The sequence below is a fragment of the Pleurodeles waltl genome, chromosome 7 (assembly GCF_031143425.1).
Source record: "Pleurodeles waltl isolate 20211129_DDA chromosome 7, aPleWal1.hap1.20221129, whole genome shotgun sequence".
Taxonomy (NCBI): domain Eukaryota; kingdom Metazoa; phylum Chordata; class Amphibia; order Caudata; family Salamandridae; genus Pleurodeles; species Pleurodeles waltl.
This window is the reverse complement of record NC_090446.1, coordinates 1,465,078,811-1,465,085,893: the sequence shown is the minus strand read 5'-3', so window position 1 is coordinate 1,465,085,893 and position 7,083 is coordinate 1,465,078,811.

Below are 7,083 nucleotides of genomic sequence, written 5' to 3'. Positions count from 1 at the left end.
GCCAGCAAATGATAGTAATTGCTCTTTGTTGACAGGTGCTGGTGCTTTCATAATAGCTTCAACATTTGAGATTTTAGGAATAACACCATCACCTGACAAAATGTGCCCTAGATATTCTACAGATTTTTTAAATATTTTACATTTAGTTGCTTTCAGAGTCAAACCATATCTCTCTAACCTGTTACATACTGCAGTTATGTGTTGTACATGCCGATTTTCATTTTTTGAAAATACTAAAATATCATCCTGAAAACATTTTACAAAATCATTCACATCTCTAAAAATGTGGAACATGGCTCTTTGAAACACCGAAGCCAGTGCAAATGGCATCCTATTAAATTGGTATAAACCTTGAGGTGTTATAAATGCTGTTAAATGCTTTGAATCTTGAGAAAGTTCAATTTGGTGATAGGCTGTTCTGAGATCCAAAGTGGAAAAAATGTTAGCACCCTCCAACATAGCTACCATTTCATTGATGTTAAGTAATGGATGACAATCTACAATTATGTTGGCATTCACTGCTCTCAAATCTACACACAACCTCAACTTTTGATCACTTTTCCGAGCCAGGGGGGAAACCCACTCAGACGACTCTATTCCTTCCTATTATTCCATCTTTTACTAAATCATTTAATATTTCCTTTAATTCCTCTGATATTTATAGGTACCCCTCTCAACTTTTGCTTGACAGGAATCGGATTGTGTTTGTGTTTGAGTTTGATCTTATGCACAACATCTTTTAATTTTCCAAGATTTTCACTGAAAACTCTGAGAAACCTTTCTTTCACCCACTTTTCCTCTTTGTCCTTATCAACCCACAATATTTGTTCTTCATATAGAATGGAAACTGGTTCTTTACTTCTATGATTTAAAATAATGCCTAACTTCCTTTGGTCTCTCCAACCTAAAACATTTACTCCTTGTTTGCTACATACATTTTAATCTGACCAATTTTAGCTCTGAACACCAACTCCACCTCCACATATCCAATCATCTCAGTAGTTGAACCATCAAATCTTTCTGCTTTAATATCAGGGGTTTTTAACTGATCTCTCATCTACAACCAATACCAAGGTGGTCATTACAACCCTGGCGGTCAGTGTTAAAGCGGCGGTAAGACCGCCAACAGGCCGGCGGTAACAATTTTGCAATTACGACCGTGGCGGAAACTGCCAACAAAGTCAGCCACTTTAACACTCCGACCGCCACAGCGGTACAAACAAACAGCGCGACGGTCACCTCCAACAGACAGGCGGGAGACAAAGTACCGCCCACAGTATCACAACCTACCAATACGCCACCTTTTCCGGGGCGGATTCACCACGGATAAAAACACGGCGGAAACAGGATTCTGAAGGGAACGCGCTCACCTCTACTCACCCCACAAGGAACGAGGACACCATGGATCCGGAACTCCAAATTCTCCCTGCGATAGTCTTCCTGCTCCTCTACCAGGAGCACAAACGCCGGCGGCAAAGACCACAGTGAGTACTGCACCTACGACACAGGGGAGGGAAAAAACAGGGACAAGCAACACCCCCACCCTCACCCACGACAACACACACACTAATACATATTGATACATCACAGTTACACCCCCAACCCCCCTGGAAGAATGCAAAGACCAAAGAAAATGAGTGTAACCATTGTAATATATTAAAAGCAAGTAGGCAAAAATATATATATACACCATTAACAAAATATTCACCAAGCATAGTAGTCCAGCTAGTGCTCCAATTAAGTCCGTGGAACACTGGGCCCACATGGTATGGGCGAGGCCCACACAAGATCCATGACGGAGAGAACACTGCAGGGGCATCAGAGAGCAAGAAAACAGGCACCTCAGGGGGAGGGAAAAGGGGGGCACCTCAGCCGGTTGAGTGCACAACGCCAAATCCACGAGAGGGCCACATGCCCACTGTTCAATCCTGGGGAGTGCAAAGCCACAGTCTCTCAAGTCTCTACATTGGGTGGGTTGCCCACTGTTTCATCCTGGGGAGTGCAAAGTCACAGTCTCTCAAGTCTCTACAGTGGGTGGGTAGCCCACTGTTCCATCCTGGGGAGTGCAAAGCCACAGTCTCAAGTCTCTACAGTGGGTGGGTTGCCCACTGTTCAATCCTGGGGAATGCAAAGCCACAGTCTCTCAAGTCTCTACAGTGGGTGGGTTGCCCACTGTCCCATCCTGGGGAGTGCAAAGCCACAGTCTCTCAAGTCTCTACAGTGGGTGGGTTGCCCACTGTTCAATCCTGGGGAGTGCAAAGCCACAGTCTCTCAAGTCTCTACAGTGGGTGGGTTGCCCACTGTTCAATCCTGGGGAGTGCAAAGCCACAGTCTCTCAAGTGGATAACAGTCTCCACTGGTTCTGGAGGGGGCATGGTGCCCAGAGTGCTTTATCCTGCCCGTGATGGACTCAGTAGCGTCAGTGCCCTTGGCGCTCATGGGCCGGCGTTGCTTGAGACAGTGGTGCCCAGTTCAGCGTTGCTTGAGACGGCGGTGCCCTGTTCGGCGGTGCTTGAGACGGTGGTGCCCAGTTCAGCGGTGCTTGAGACGGCGGTGCCCTGTTCAGCGGTGCTTGGGACGGTGGTGCCCTGTTCAGCGGTGCTTGAACGGCGGTGCTCAGTTCAGCGGTGCTTGAGATGGCGGTGCCCTGGTCAGCGGTGCTTGAGACGGCGGTGCCCTGTTCAGCGGTGCTTGAGACGGCGGTGCCCAGTTAAGCGGTGCTTGGAGCGGCGGGCTCCTGTGCAGTGACTCAGCTGCTGGCGGTCCTTCATGGCCCAGCGGGGCTTGTGCTGGCGGTCCTCTCTGGCCCAGCAGGGCTTGTGCTGGCGGTCCTCTCTGGCCCAGTGGGGCTTGTGCTGGTGGTCCTCTCTAGCCCAGCGGGGCTTGTGCTGGCGGTCCTTCATGGCCCAGCGGGGCTTGTGCTGGCGGTCCTCTCTGGCCCAGCGGCGATGATGGCGGTCGCCTCCTGGGCAGCTGGGCTGGTGGCAGTGGCCTCCTGGGCAGCAGGGCTGGTGCTGGCGGTGGCCTCCTGGGCAGCAGGGCTGGTGCTGGCGGTGGCCTCCTGGGCAGCAGGGCTGGTGGCGGTGGCCTCCTGGGCAGCAGGGCTGGTGCTGGCGGTGGCCTCCTGGGCAGCGGAGATGATGGCGGTCTTCTCTGCCGTGCTGCTCTTCCCAGACTTGCTGAGTTTCTTGTGCCCCTTCCCCACCTTGGAAGGTGTCGCAGCTGACTCCACACTCCCACCTGTACCCCTGGGAGCGGCTTTGTTGGCTGGAGTCTTCCCCCTCTCCCGCCGGGCACTGGCCAACTTCTGATGCTTCACAGGTGGGGGACTGTCTGTGCTGTGGCTCCGTGCCACACTGGCTGCCCTGGTGGCCGGTGCACTCCATATTCCGGTGACTACAGGCACCACTGGTCCTGGAGATGTTGTGGCTGAGGTGCTAGTTCGGGACCTAGGAGACGGACGGGGTGGGGGAGGTGTGGGAAAGAGGTCAAGGTTGGACAGGAAATGTTTTTTGGAGACACTGGGACGGGTAGCTGGAGGAGGTTTGGGAGTGGAGGAAGAGGTTGTGGTTGTAGGAGGTGTTTGTTTACTGACTTTGGGTGAAGGTGCATGCGCTGGAGGCTGTCGTGAGGTGGATGGCTGTTGGGTGGGTGTGTGCCTGCGTTTGTGTATCTTGGGAGGGTGTGTCACAGACACACTGGGAGAGGACACAGGGGACGTGTGAATGTTAGTGGGGGTGGTGACTGCACATGAGCGGGGTGTGGTGGTGGGTGTGCTGGTGATGGACGTAGTGGCTGTAGAGGTAGTGCATGCAGGTGTGAGTGTAGACGAGACTGGGAGGGAGGAGGGAGACGAGGAGGGGGGACACAGTGGAGGCAGTGGATGTTGATGTGTCTGCATGTGTCTGATGCTTGCGTGAGTGCCTGTGGGATGTGTGGTGCTTATGTTTGCTTGAGATTCCCTTGTGTGTTGACATGTGTGCATGCTGGTCTCGAGGTGTGCTTGGGATAGGCTGGGGTACAGGGGATTGGGTCTGGGTGGAGGAAGTTGGAGGGGGGAGACTAGACACAGGTACAATGGCTGCCATCAGTGCTGAGGCCAGAGTCTGAAAAGCTCGCCGAAGGGCCGCCTGACCAGAATGAATGCCCTCCAGGAATGCATTTGTTTGTTGCAACTGCCTTTCTACACCCTGGATGGCATTCAAAATGGTAGACTGCCCAACAGTGAGGGACCTGAGGAGGTCAATGGCCTCCTCACTGAGGGCAGCAGGGGTGACTGAGGCAGGGCCTGAGGTGCCTTGGGCGAACGTGATGCCCACCCTCCCGGGTGAGCGGGCACGGGGCAAAGTCTGAGGGGCTGCTGGGAGGGCGGTGCTGGAAGGGGCGTGGCAGCTGTACCTGTAGATGGGGGGCGGCACAGATGTTGCCGCCACCAAAAGGGATCTCCCATCAGAGGACGAGTCTATGTCACTGGTCTCAGCTCCTGTCCCCGCCGTGGAGCTCCCCTCGCCCTCCGTCCCACTGGTGAAGTCAGAGTCCGTAGTGTGGCCCTCCATGGCCATGTGGGATGCAGCCCCCTCGTGCTCCGGTGCCACTGCTCCTCCGCCTGATGATGCTAATGCACACAAGAACAGGGAGAACACAAAAAGGGGGGGGGCGACAGAAGAAAGACATGTTGAGTGCATGCATAACCGCTACCGTTGGCGGACACAACAGACACACAAGCCCCCTGCACTACGCCGCGCTCTTGGGCTCCACTGTTCAATTCCTGGGAAATGGCCTACTAGGCTATGGACGACATCTGCACTCATGGATGACACAGGGGCATGACTAGGTGCACTCGGCACTCTACAGAGGTGCGGTGGGGTGCCACATGGCCTGCCTTATGGAGGGACCTTGCCTACGGAACTCGCCCTGGCCTAGGGAAACCTACAGCCCACCTCCCCCACCCAGACCCCTCCACTGCGCGCAAAATCAGCAGAATGAGAGTGTACTCACCCCCTTGTGGCTGCTGTGATGCCCTCAAGCGCCCATCCAACTCCGGGTACGCCACTGCCAGGATCCTGAACATCAGGGCGGTCATGGTGCGACGGGCACCCCTCCCAAATTGGGAGGCCATCCCCAGCGGAGCCTCCGCCGTCTTCTTGCTCCAGCGGCAAATGTCCTCCCATCTTTTCCGGCAGTGGGTGCTCCGTCTGTGGTAGACCCCCAGGGTCCGAACGTCCTTGGCGATGGCACGCCAAATATATTTTTTCTGGTGGACGCTGACCTACATGATTTGTACAGGGGAAGAGAAAATTATTAGCACCTGCACCGTCACAGTCATTGGCCCCCATCCCTACTCTTGCCATTTGGCACTTGCACTCACCGTCGTTTCATGCACGCCTCAATCTCCCCCACCCCCATCTTTCATCCACCCCACTCAACACAGGCATAGCCCATACAGCATGCTCCCAGTGTACTTACCTGTTTGTCTGGAGGACCGTAGAGTAGCGTGTACTGGGGGAGGACCCCATCCACGTGTTTCTCCAACTCCTCCGATGTGAAGGCAGGGGCCCTTTCCCCAGACACTCGAGCCATTGTCTCTTCCAGACCGAGGTCACAGCAGCACTTGCAGTGTAGGTCCTCTCCTGTCGAAGATCAGGTATCGAGTGATTGAAGTGATAGAAAATGGCGGTCACGTCCGCGGCGGTGCGTACCGTCACGTCCGCGGCGGTGCGTACCGTCACCGCCGGCGTACATCGTCATTGGCTCCTGGGACCCATAGGGTCCAATGGTAACCAATGCAGCATTGCGCTGCGGTCTCCGACCGCCTACCACAACGGTGTACAACGCCAGCGCAGTTACCTCACCTCCCATTGTCCCACTTTAGAGGTCAGGCAGCTGCCATTTCAGGGGCCCACATGGCTTCATTTTCAACTGCCTCACACATACCTAGGCCTAGACTCAACACACATACTGGCCACATTTTATATTATGATTGGTGTTCTGTGTAAGCTGTGGGTACGTACCTCTGAGTTGTTTGACTCTGTGCTCGCTGTTGTCCTTCATAGGCACCGTCCGTTGGGACATGTGAGGAGATGGCGGTATCCTCCGGTGTACCGACCGTTGGTGGACCTGTCGACAATGGAGGAAAGACATGTGATCATCACATACAGGCTTGACCGTGCTACAATCCAGGAACTGTGTACCCAGTTGGAGCCAGACCTGATGTCAGCTATCCGCCATCCCACAGGAATCCCCCCTCAAGTGCAGGTGCTGTCAGTACTCCATTTCCTTGCAAGTGGGTCATTTCACACAACAGTGGCCATAGCATCAGGGATGTCCCAGCCTATGTTTTCCAACGTGTTGTCCAGAGTGTTGTCTGCCCTGCTGAAACACATGCGGAGCTACATCGTTTTCCCTCAGGTGGAGGATTTGCCTACAGTGAAAGGTGATTTCTATGCCCTGGGACATATCCCCAACATCATAGGTGCCATTGATGGGACACATGTGGCTTTGGCCCCCCCCCCCACAGGAGTGAACAGGTGTACAGAAACCAGAAGAGTTATCATTCAATGAATGTACAGATGGTATGTTTGGCCGACCAGTACATCTCCCATGTGAATGCCAAGTTCCCTGGCTCAGTGCATGACGCCTACATCCTGCGGAATAGCAGCATCCCTTATGTGATGGGTCAACTCCAGAGGCACCGTGTGTGGCTATTAGGTGAGCACCTGGAAGCAAGACAGTGGGAATGGTTGTCTGGGTCTGGGGTTATCCCTCCAGGTTAGTGTGTGTCTAACAGTTGTCCCTCGCCATTTGCAGGTGACTCTGGTTACCCCAACCTGTCATGGCTATTGACCCCAGTGAGGAATCCCAGGACAAGGGCAGAGGAACGCTACAATGAGGCCCATGGGCAAACTAGGAGGGTAATCGAGCGGACCTTCGGCCTCCTGAAGGCCAGGTTCAGGTGCCTCCATATGACAGGTGGATCCCTATTCTACTCACCAAAGAAGGTGTGCCAGATCATCGTGGCCTGCTGTATGCTTCGCAACTTGGCTTTGCGACGACAGGTGCCTTTTCTGCAGGAGGATGGTCCAG